We start from the raw sequence: 11136 nt of genomic DNA, 5'->3' as shown, positions 1-11136 counted from the left end.
ACCTACACTTCATTCCCCTTAGATAATGAATCTATATCTTTAGATTTTACCAAAAGTTCTTATTTTCCATGTATAAAACACAAAACATATGAACACATCAAATTATGATAGCTTTAGTGCCTCATTCCATATTTATGTGCATTATTCAATCACTTGTCGTCTTTCAAACATTATATGCACTGCTGCCACATTCACATTAGAATATGGAGCAATTTCATGACTAATTTTTATTTAAAGCACATTGTTTGCTTTAATAGTCAAAATGTCATCAATATAGTGCATTGTACTCAAACCCAACATCTTATTTATATAAAGAGATCTAGGTCATAAATCGTGAGATTTGAACTCAACATGTTTAATATATCATGGTGCATCAAGACTCAAACCTGATGTCTTACCCTCTCTTGGTGCGATTAGACGTGAATCCATCGTGTTACCCTCTTTATGAAATTAGACATTAATCCATCTTATTACCCTCTTTATGCAATTGAGCATTAATCCATCGTCTTACCCTTTTGATGAGATGAAAATTGAATCCATCATCTTATTCTCAAGTGAGACTCACCCTAGTTTTTAATGATATCATATCACACTAATTCCAACGACATTGCTCATATATATAGTTATGATATAATAATAATTTTCAAATTAAAAGTAAACATGTACAAATGCTCGCATACAAAAATATTGAATCACTTTCACCGCTTTTTTATGAGTGTACATGCAATAATCCTACACTTTTTCCCTCAATTACTTTGTAGAATATAAAAATTGACAATGCATGTTAATAAAAGACTTTCTTAAATAAAACCTGCTTGCAACATACATAGAAGTTACAAAGCCATAAGGAAAAAAATATTATATTTTAAAATTTAGATAGCGGAAAGGGCTCAAAATAGACCACCATAGTAAGTACAAGCAAAATATAAATATAATAAAATGCATTATATCGGAACTAGCAATTTTTCTTGTTTCGAAAGAGAAAAATATACACAATCTTTATGACAATAAAATTGGCGAGGAACTTGCTTGTGTTAATTATTTTAATGGCTCATAAAACTTTCATAATATAACAAGGTATCAAGAATGCTGCTTGACACTTCAAAATATATTATAGATCAGATACATACATACATGGTAAGAATTAGATTAACTTCTATGAATATTAGCAAACGATTCATATTACATTATATTCAACAATATTGGTTCCGACAATCTAAATAATTAGAACCTTGTGTTGATAACGTGTTATGAAACTATATAAATTTAGAAGAACAATAAAGTAGGGAGAAGAGAAAATACTTCTCATTCATCTTGAAGTATATTTAGGATTCATGAATCTTCTTTACAATGAAGGGAAACCCCTTTATTTATAGGAGAAAACTAACTTGATCTCCAAGTAGAATTTCTAACCATATTCTAAAAGAACTCCACAGGATAGACATTCACTAAAAATTGGATCAAAGTAAAAGTACTATTTCGGATGAATGGGGAATAACGCCGCTCTTTGATCTGCTTTTAGTGGACTCAAAAAAGAAATCTTGATATAATAGATATCAAGGTAAGAGGAGGATAAAAGGCCAACCTGAGAGCGAGGCAAGCCGGGAAGGGGCAGTTCGAAAGTGCCTTCGACGGAAGTCTTCAAACTCGCTCGAATCATATTCAACTATAATTGTCATTTTGAATTCCAAAGTAAACATTGTATGTAAAAAATTGTAATGTATATCAAAATGTCACCATAATGTATTCAATATTAAAAAAATCATATCCAAAAAAACATGTTTATGCTATTCTATTTCATAATTTTACCACCATAAATACCAATTTTGCACTTGAATAATATTAAGAAAAACAAGATGTTTATACAATTCTACATTATATATATATTTTTTTATCATTATATTATTCTAAAAGTAAAAAAAAAAAAACGTAATTGAAGAGAAAGAAAAAATATGTTTATAAGTGTAATTGTATCAAGTAAGAAAGAGAAAAAAAGTCAAAAATAATGTAACCAATTATAGTTGTGATTAAAAATCAAAACATATGAAAAACAAAATCAGCAAACGAAGCTTAAAAAATAAGTAAAAAAATCTTATAAAGATATGTATATTTGTCAAGTTACCAGGTTTGTAATTAAAATAATAATGTTGTAAATGAAAAGAATAAATTAACATTATGTAAATAAATGTCTTAAATTGAATATTCTAGTAATTTTTTCAATTTAATATGATATCATAAACACACACTTTAATATGAATTAAGAGTTATGATTATCAAAAATCATGGGAGGAACGAAAATAAAAACAACCAATACATGAATAATATGAATAAAAGGGTAGTGATTGTCCCACTCATTATTTACAATAATAATAAATACATAAATAGAAAAAATTATTGTAAAATTGAGAAAAGAAAAAGATAAATAGGAACAATGACCAATGAGAGGTGCCTTATAGTATTCATTTATGTTACTTTATATCACACAAAGGTGAGGTTCAATTGATAAATAAATCAATTCTTTCGGATCTTTTAACTTCTCCAAAATAACAAGAAAAGGTAATTTTTCTTCCACAATGGGTATTCTAACGAACTCAAGTTAAATTAGCTCATAAAAATTAAACTTGAGTCATTTTAATAACGAGGATAAAAATAAGATATTTTTATCATAAAGTAAGTTTTGTTCAAATTATATAATCTAGGGGGCAAGTTTGGTCAAACTTAATGCATATATATTGATAAGTAATTTTAAAAAAGTAATTAGATTTTAAAACTTAGCGGTAAATATCTGTAACTAAAGACTAATCATATGTTTAATCAGTGACAGACCTAGGATTTTCGTTTAAGGAATTCGAAAAATAAAAATATAAACGTGCAAATAAGCCTTTAGAAATGAAACCTTGAAATCTTTTGGGTTAAAAACCAAAATTTAGCACGTTTTTAAAAGTTAAAAAATTAAGTGAAAAAAACTCAAAAAAAAATGGAGTAAAAAAAAGAAAGATAAAATGCTTACAAAGAGACTTGAACGATTGACATACAACTTAATTTCAAGGGGACTTGCCACAGCGCCATTAGTTTCTGTTTGTTATAGATAAAGTTCAAAATATATCTATAAAAATACAGAAAATTTACATTATATATACCGTGTAATTTTTTAGTGAGGGGGTTCATGAACCCATGTGGGTCCTCCCTTGGATTTAACAATATTTTTCATTATGACATAAACATCAATGACATTTTTCCAAGTATGAAATAATATATTCGATATTTGTATAAAATTTCATTATTTAATGACATTTATATATGTCGATCGTATCAACGACATTTTACAATAGATATCATAATTTATTCGACATTTGTAGTAAATGTAGCTATTTTAGTAAAAGTTTTGCTAAAAGTCGCTAAAATCAATGACTTTTTACAACAAATGTCACTATTTTAGTGATATTCTAAATATCACTAAAATCAATGATATTTTGCTGTAAATGTTATAATATATTCGACATTTATGTTGAATGTAACTATTTAAATGATATTTTTTAAATGTCACTAAAACCAATGACATTTTGTAATCAATATCATATTATATTCGACATTTGTAGCAGACGTCATCATTTATATGACATTTTTGCAAAGTGTCACTAAAACAACGACATTTTGTAATAAATGTCATTATTATATTCGATATTTTAAGCAAATGTCATCCTTTATATGACATTTTTGCTAAATATCGCTAAAAACCTGTCACGACCCAAACCGGGTTGCGACTGGCACCCACACTTACCCTCCTATGTGAGCGAACCAACCAATCTAACCTTAACATTTCAATATAATATCAACAGAAAGTAATGCGGAAGACTTAAACTCATTAAATAAAGACCAATTCATTAACTTCTAAAATTCAACATCTATTATTCCCCAAAATCTGGAAGTCATCATCACAAGAACATCTACGATCAAATGACTAAACTAAGAGTATTCTAAAAGCTAAAAATACATAAGAAGCTAGTCCATGCCGGAAGTTCAAGGCATGGAGACTTGAAGAAGAAGATCCAGTCCAAGCTAGAAGCATTAGCTCACCCTGAATTTCCGATGTAGTAAGACTGGCTTGAATTACTGTTGAGTCGAAGATGACGGCACGTTTGTTGCACTCCACAAATAAACAAGAAGAGAACATAAAAGTAGGGGTCAGTACAAAACACGGGTACTGAGTAGATATCATCGGCCAACTCAAAATAGAAATCAATATATACCGAGTAATATCATAAAATCAACTATGATACTCAACATGTAGCAACAACAAATACTATATCATTAACAATTACCGTCAAGTTCACACATGAGGACTCAAGCCTCGATACCATACTCATTTGGGAATCATGTTCATTAGATTGAGAATATTAACATCTTTCAAGATTCATTATCTTTATTTCTCTTGTGTCGGTACGTGACACTCTTCTCCCTCAATATTCATTAATCCTCTTGTGTCGGTACGTGACACTCCGATCCCCTAAATCTATGTGTCGGTTCGTGACACCCGATCCCCTAAATCTATGTGTCGGTTCGTGACACCCGATCCCCTAAATCTACGTGTCGGTTCGTGACACCCGATCCCCTAATACTATGTGTCGGTTCGTGACACCCGATCCCCTAATACTACGTGTCGGTTCGTGACACCCGATCCCCTAATACTACGTGTCGGTTTGTGACACCCGATCCCCTAATTCTACGTGTCGGTTTGTGACACCTGATCCCCTAATCTCCTTCCATCAATTCATCAAGCCTTCTTTCTTACCAAGGCATCATCAATCCCATTATTTTAGTTCATCACGCCTTCTTTTATACCAAGGCCTCATTATTAACAAAGAGATTAAGATTTTGCAAGATTTGGGATTCAATAACTTCATCATGCTTAATATAATCACAATTATACAATCACGTTCATGCAAGCATACAATTAAGCACATAGCAGGGTTTACAATATTATCAATACATATCATATTCTATTAAGAGTTTACTACGAATATCGTAAGAGAAACCATAACCTACCTCCACCGAAGAATTGCGATCAACAAGCTATCTTCTCAAAATCCTTGCTATCCTCTTCGTTTCTCTCTCTCTCTACTCGTTCTCTTTCTTTTTCTGTCTCTCCTTATTCTTTCTATTTTTTCTTATTCAAACCCTCTTTCTTTTACCCTAATGAACATAAAATTAAGAATAAAAGATGGCAATAATGCCCCACTAATTAACTTAAGGTTACCTCTTTTAACCCCCAAGTAATTAGACTTATTAACATTAACCCACGAACTTTATAATTAAGGCAAGAATAGTCAAAAACGTCCCTTAAAACGTATGAAGAAATCCGACCCAGACTAGGATTTGCGCAACCTATGACGGGCCGTCGTGCCTGCGACGGTCCGTCCTGCAGGTCGTCGCAAAGTTCAGAGACCCAAATTTCCACCAAGGGTCTGTGACGGTCCGTCACACCTGTGACGGTCCGTCCTGCCATTTCGTTACAAAGTTCAGAGAGTCGATTTTCAGTACCCAATTTTTAGTTTTTCTAAGTGTTTTGAAACGAGACCCTGCGACGGTCCGTCGTGCCCATGACGTTCCGTCGTGGGTTCCGTCGTCTCAGCCTGTTTTTCCAGAAATAAAATCTACTGCTCAAAACGACTAAACAGGTCGTTACAAAACCACATTTTGCAAAAAATGTTATTATTATAGTATCATTTTAGACAAAATGTCATTATTTTTACTATATTTGAGACCAAATGTCATTAGTTTTACGACATTTGACATCAAACGTCATTATTTTATGATATTTTGTTCTTAAATATCGTGAAGTTCTATATTTTTTGACATTTGTTTCAAATGTCACCAAATTAATGTCGTGTTATGTGCATTTTCTTGTAGTGAATCTTATTCTCGAGCATTTCGGTCCCTTCATAATTCAGTAACAAAATGAATTTTTAATTCATTCAAAATTGTGCGTTAATTCAAGCGTATTCAACTACAAATGCCCTGAATTCCATATAGCCCGAGATACGTAGGAAACTCATTTCCGGGGTTTGGCCATAATTTCGAAAGTCTGTACCAAATTTCCCTTTCGAAGGTGAAGATGTAGTTGGTCAAAATTGGATTGATCAATTTTATTTTTCTCGGATTTCTTGAATCAATCCGAGTAAAACAAGGGAGAGTTGTTGACAAGCAACTTTGACCCTCCCTGATATAAATTAATTAACTAGTTTCTCAATTCTAAACAATTTGAAATATTCAATTTTATAAAGTTTAAAATATAATCAAAATAATATCGATTAATTTTATCATTTACGTTGTTTCTAAGTTTTATATATAACTAGTTTATTTTATATTCTAAAATCATCTCAAAAAGATTTTAGTTTACTTAATACTTTATGTAAGATATTTTTGTCTAATTCAGTAATTTATATCCGTAGTTTATGATTGAGGTGATCTTGTTAAAATTAAGAGGCTCATTATTAATTTATATCAATTTGGTTTTGTTTGAAATTTTTTTGGGACTATTGTATGTTTACATTTCTTTAGCCTAGTTGTTAACTCCTTTCAATCCTTTTGGCAATAATTTAGTGATGGGCCTTGTTCAGAATTTTAGGTTTAGCCCAGATCTTGTCCAATCCCTCTAGAAAATCCCATACCCAAATTTTATCCCTTCTTATATGAATTTCGGCCCATCCTTTCATATAATAACACAAACATGCCTTCATCCCAACACCTCAATGTATCTTTCATCTGAAATCCAATATCCAACCCATTCCCTCTCTCAATCCTAAACAGCCAACCCAAATACCCAAATCGATCCAAATCCCCTTTTCCTCGTTAGAGTCATCACCAAGACAAACCCAGAAAATGCAAGTTCACGGCGATTATACAGAGCTTACACGAAAAAGAAACGGTAACATAGGGGAGTACAATTCTCCCCCGTCCCTTTCCTTGCGTACGATTTTCAGTAAAAGAGATAATGCGAGATCGTCCTCCCGCGTGAGATCGATCCACGTCGCACCCATAAGACGATGAAATCGTTTAAAGATGTTGATCTCGCCTTCCTTTTTCTAGAATGAAGTTGAATTAGAAGAAAAGATGTTCTCCTTGTTTTGCTGAAAGTTGAGATTTGAATTCTAGAAGGGGGCCCTAGTTCATCTGATTTTGCCTTTTCCCACCCAAATTTCGTAACCCTAGTTTTCCTCTATAAATAATTTCTTTCATTTCACTTAGATGAGGAATTTTTTTTGGGAAAAATTTCAAGAACAGGAGATAAAAGACTTTGGTGAGAAGAAAAGAAAAGGGATCATATTCTAGGTATTGGAAAAGATTTTTAGAGTTTTTGGAAGTAGTTGGAAAAAGTGTGGGTAAGAAATAGGATACCTAGGTTGGAGTTTGTATAGAGAATCTTAGTTTTGTGTCTTTGGTGTTGCTTATTATTCTGTTCATTGTGTACTCAAGGTGTTAGTTCGAATCCTACCGTAGCTCTTTTTTTCGGCGCTTATAATCAAGTCGCATAGTGGTGAAGTCATCTCTGCTCGTCGCTTCCCCGTTTGCTGCTCGAAAAGAGGTATATCTTTTCTTGTTTTCATTAGATTTTAGTTTCCCCTATGTTGTTTCATTCAAAGTATGTTGGTTATGTTTTGTTTCTGCTTATGGGTAGTGTTGCTAACTATATCATTTTCTTGCTATATAATAGTGTTGGCATATCCATCTATTTTGGAATAGTTCCTGCTAATTACTAGCATATAAGATTTCTTTTCTGCTCGACTGTAATTCGTGATGTCTCAATCCCTTTCTGTTTTTTTTGCTTATCTCTTAGTAAAATGTGGAATATTGTTGGGTTGTTTGTAGTCTTTGGTTTGGGTTTCTCCCCATTGTTTTCTCTCAAATCATGCAACTGTTTAAAAATCTGCCCTTCGTTTTAGTTACCTACCGCTGTCTCTTTGTGAAATTCTGCTTATTAGAATGTTAGTTGCGAGTTGTTGTGTATAGAGACTCTAACCTAATTAGACTAACGGAAGATCATAATTTCCAAACCTAAAACTCTCTTCCTTCTCTATTCTTTCTGTCTCCCTAAGAAACTCCCATTGAAGACCAAGATAGAGGTGGGTTCAAGGGATAAAAAGGGTCAATTTCCTACGTTAATCTCATAAATTACCAAGGTATGGGATCTCTCACCTTTGAGACCTCTTTCGTCAAAGGGTTCTATCAAAGTGATTTCAAAAGTTGGGTTTTCAAGGGGGTTTCATCCAATCTTGAAATTGATATTATGAATTGATGTGTTTGTGATTTATTTTGAATATTATTAATATATCAACATGTATTCTAACTTAATTATGATATATCTTAATGAATTGGTTTAGTTTGTAGAAGATTACCTTACCCCTTAACCCTAGGTTGTGATCTTGATACGAATTATGTTATAAAATTTAATGGGTTATTGGTTGAATTACTATTAGATGATGTTTTTGTATCAATTGTGACTAAATTAGGATGAATCATAGTACTATCATGCTAGTTCTTGAGAAGTTGATCTAGGTTATGAAGCATGTGATGAATTGTACCTAAGTATCTTATCTTAAGCTATGAAATAGTGATGAATTGTGATATTGTCATTCAATTGGCTTTATTATCACGCTGGTTATGGTTATATGATGATACTACACCCTAGTTCGGTTAAGTAAGGTTTTATGGTAAGACCTTGATGATGAGTTATGAATGAGACTTAATATGTCTTATGATCTCAACTCTTTACTTCAATTGTGGTTACTTGTCATTAAGTGATGATGTTATATTGAAGTATACCTTTTGTTAAGATTGATAGGGTTGGTATGATGTTGAATTGAAATGTCTTTACTATGGTTTATGAGCTGTTAGTTAAGATGTAAATGATATAGGGATGGTGATGATTTACCAATGTGCCTTGTTATGAAGTGATATGAGAATGTTAATGTGCTAACACCACCTATATGAATTGTAATGAAATGAGAATACTCATAAAATTCTTATTGAGCTTTGAGGATGATTACGTTTATACAATGGTTAGACCCTATATCCTACATTAAGTTATGATGATTCATAAAGGCATTAAACACATTCTAAAAGAGACTTATCTTAGGACCGACTGAACTTGACAATGGGAGGTGATGACTTTCCATAGAGGATCACCCTATAGTTTCATATGAGGTGTTGAATCCCGTATGAGCGATACTCATCCATTAGATTCCCATGAGAGGAGGCCCCAATTTACAAATGTATGTAGAGGGATTATACCTATCTCTTAGTTCTTGAATTATGTTTCCCTCATAGGAAGAGTTGCTAGTGGATCCACCTATAAAGCTACAGTTATGTTTTGTTTTGCTTTGGCCGGTAGACGAACTGCCTTCGGTGTAAGGTTTTATAACAATGAATTTCACACTTATCTCTTGTTGTCTATGTCGGTTAAGTCAAGTGTTCCCTAAACTAAAATGAAGTAATGAAGCACAAACCAACTAGGGTGACTTGAGAGGTTGACTTAGCTTATGTAGGGGTATGAGACTCTACCTATGCCTTGCACTTGTTTGCCTTAAAGTGAAGTTGAGGAGGTTTTTATTATGAATAAATTTTCTTATGATGATACATGACATGTATATGATGTACTTGCACATTTTTGATACTATATGTTCATTTGTGTCACTTATGAATATGTGTTGGTCTATATTGTTAAAGTATGATGATATGTACTCCTAAATGTCATGCTATGTGAAATGGGATGTTGTTCATGATTCTTGTTAAGTTACTTGATTGTTTAAGGTTATGGGGATTTTCTTGGTCATTGCACTTGTTGAGTTAATAGGGGTTCATATATAGTTTTCTTACTTTGGTTATGTTATAATTAACTCTTATTCATGCTTGTGGTTATTTTTGACTTGATGATAGAGTTACTTGACTACGTATTCACTTACATGATACGCATGTTGACTTGACTACATGTTGTTGGTCTAGTGATGTACATTCCCATGACTTAATGACTATGTCTTATTAATTTGGTATGGTCTTGTTGAATGTGCATAAAGGTTTTCAAAGTAAATTGCATACTTAATGAAATGTTCTCTTTTATCATGTTTTCATGATAGTGTGCATATGGTCTCATACTTAGTACAAGTGGTGTACTAACCCCATTTCTTCCTTTTCCCCAACATTTAGGTTCCAATCGTTGAAGGACTTTTGGAGATGACTTTTAAGAAGACCTAAAATTATTGATCATCCAAGTTGGGTAGGTCCTCACTTTTCGAGGGCAATGCCACTATCAAGCCTATAATGTTGTATTAGTTTCAAGACTCTTATGTTCTTTTCTTTTCATTTCGATAATAAACATTGTATGACCTAGATGTGGTCTTCTTTCACTGATGTATGTGCTAGGTTCAATTTTATATACTCTTATTAGATGGTTATGAGATTAGACATGTATTTGAGACTATTTTATGTTCTATATATTTATGTGAAATAAAAGTAGAAGACTAACTATTTTTCCTATACAAAGGGTCTATGTATACTCAATATATATCAATTACATTTATGTAGAGGTCTATGTAAACCTCGATGTAGAAGTAGTAAAAAGTTTTAAATTTCCGTTAATTTTGACCTATGAATGTAATGTTGTAAGCTAAAGGCTAGTGTTAGTCCTGAAGAGGACGACAACACTGGTTACATCTAGGGGGTATTCCCGGATGTGACAACATAAGCATAAGGGATAATAACATGGTCATAACATAATCATTATTATAATAGCATAGTCTCCAACATAAGTTACATATGAAGATAAGTAAACATATATAAGAAATAGTTTTTGAGCATAAGAGATAAATCATAATCATATTGACGGTTACTGAGCCTTTTTAAACCCCAATAAGTCACCAATTAAGCTAAACCCTTAACTGAAAAGAAACCTCTCTATTCCTTTCCCTAAAAACCTCCATTAATAAAGCTTTGAAGATCAAAGGAAGAGGACAAAATTTTCAAGTTTTTCTCCATCAATTTTGTGGGCTTTTCTTCACATAAGGTATGGTATTTCATCCTTGAATCCTCTTCCATTCAAAGAGTCAAATTTAAATGGTTTTAAATATGTTAAAAAACATA

At 32.3% G+C, this 11136-nt stretch overlaps 1 long non-coding RNA gene across 1 annotated transcript; it reads left to right on the top strand.

Annotated features, from left to right (window-relative positions):
* The first annotated feature begins 6705 nt into the window (after positions 1–6705).
* On the top strand, positions 6706–10539 carry LOC138340631 (uncharacterized). Its single transcript, XR_011213323.1, has 2 exons — positions 6706–7585; positions 10204–10539. It is a non-coding gene; the product is annotated as an uncharacterized lncRNA (long non-coding RNA).
* Positions 10540–11136: the final 597 nt, after the last annotated feature.

The sequence above is a fragment of the Solanum lycopersicum genome, chromosome 12 (assembly GCF_036512215.1).
Source record: "Solanum lycopersicum chromosome 12, SLM_r2.1".
NCBI lineage: Eukaryota > Viridiplantae > Streptophyta > Magnoliopsida > Solanales > Solanaceae > Solanum > Solanum lycopersicum.
Note: the sequence above shows the minus strand (reverse complement) of the source record. Positions and strands in the feature narration are given on the sequence as shown.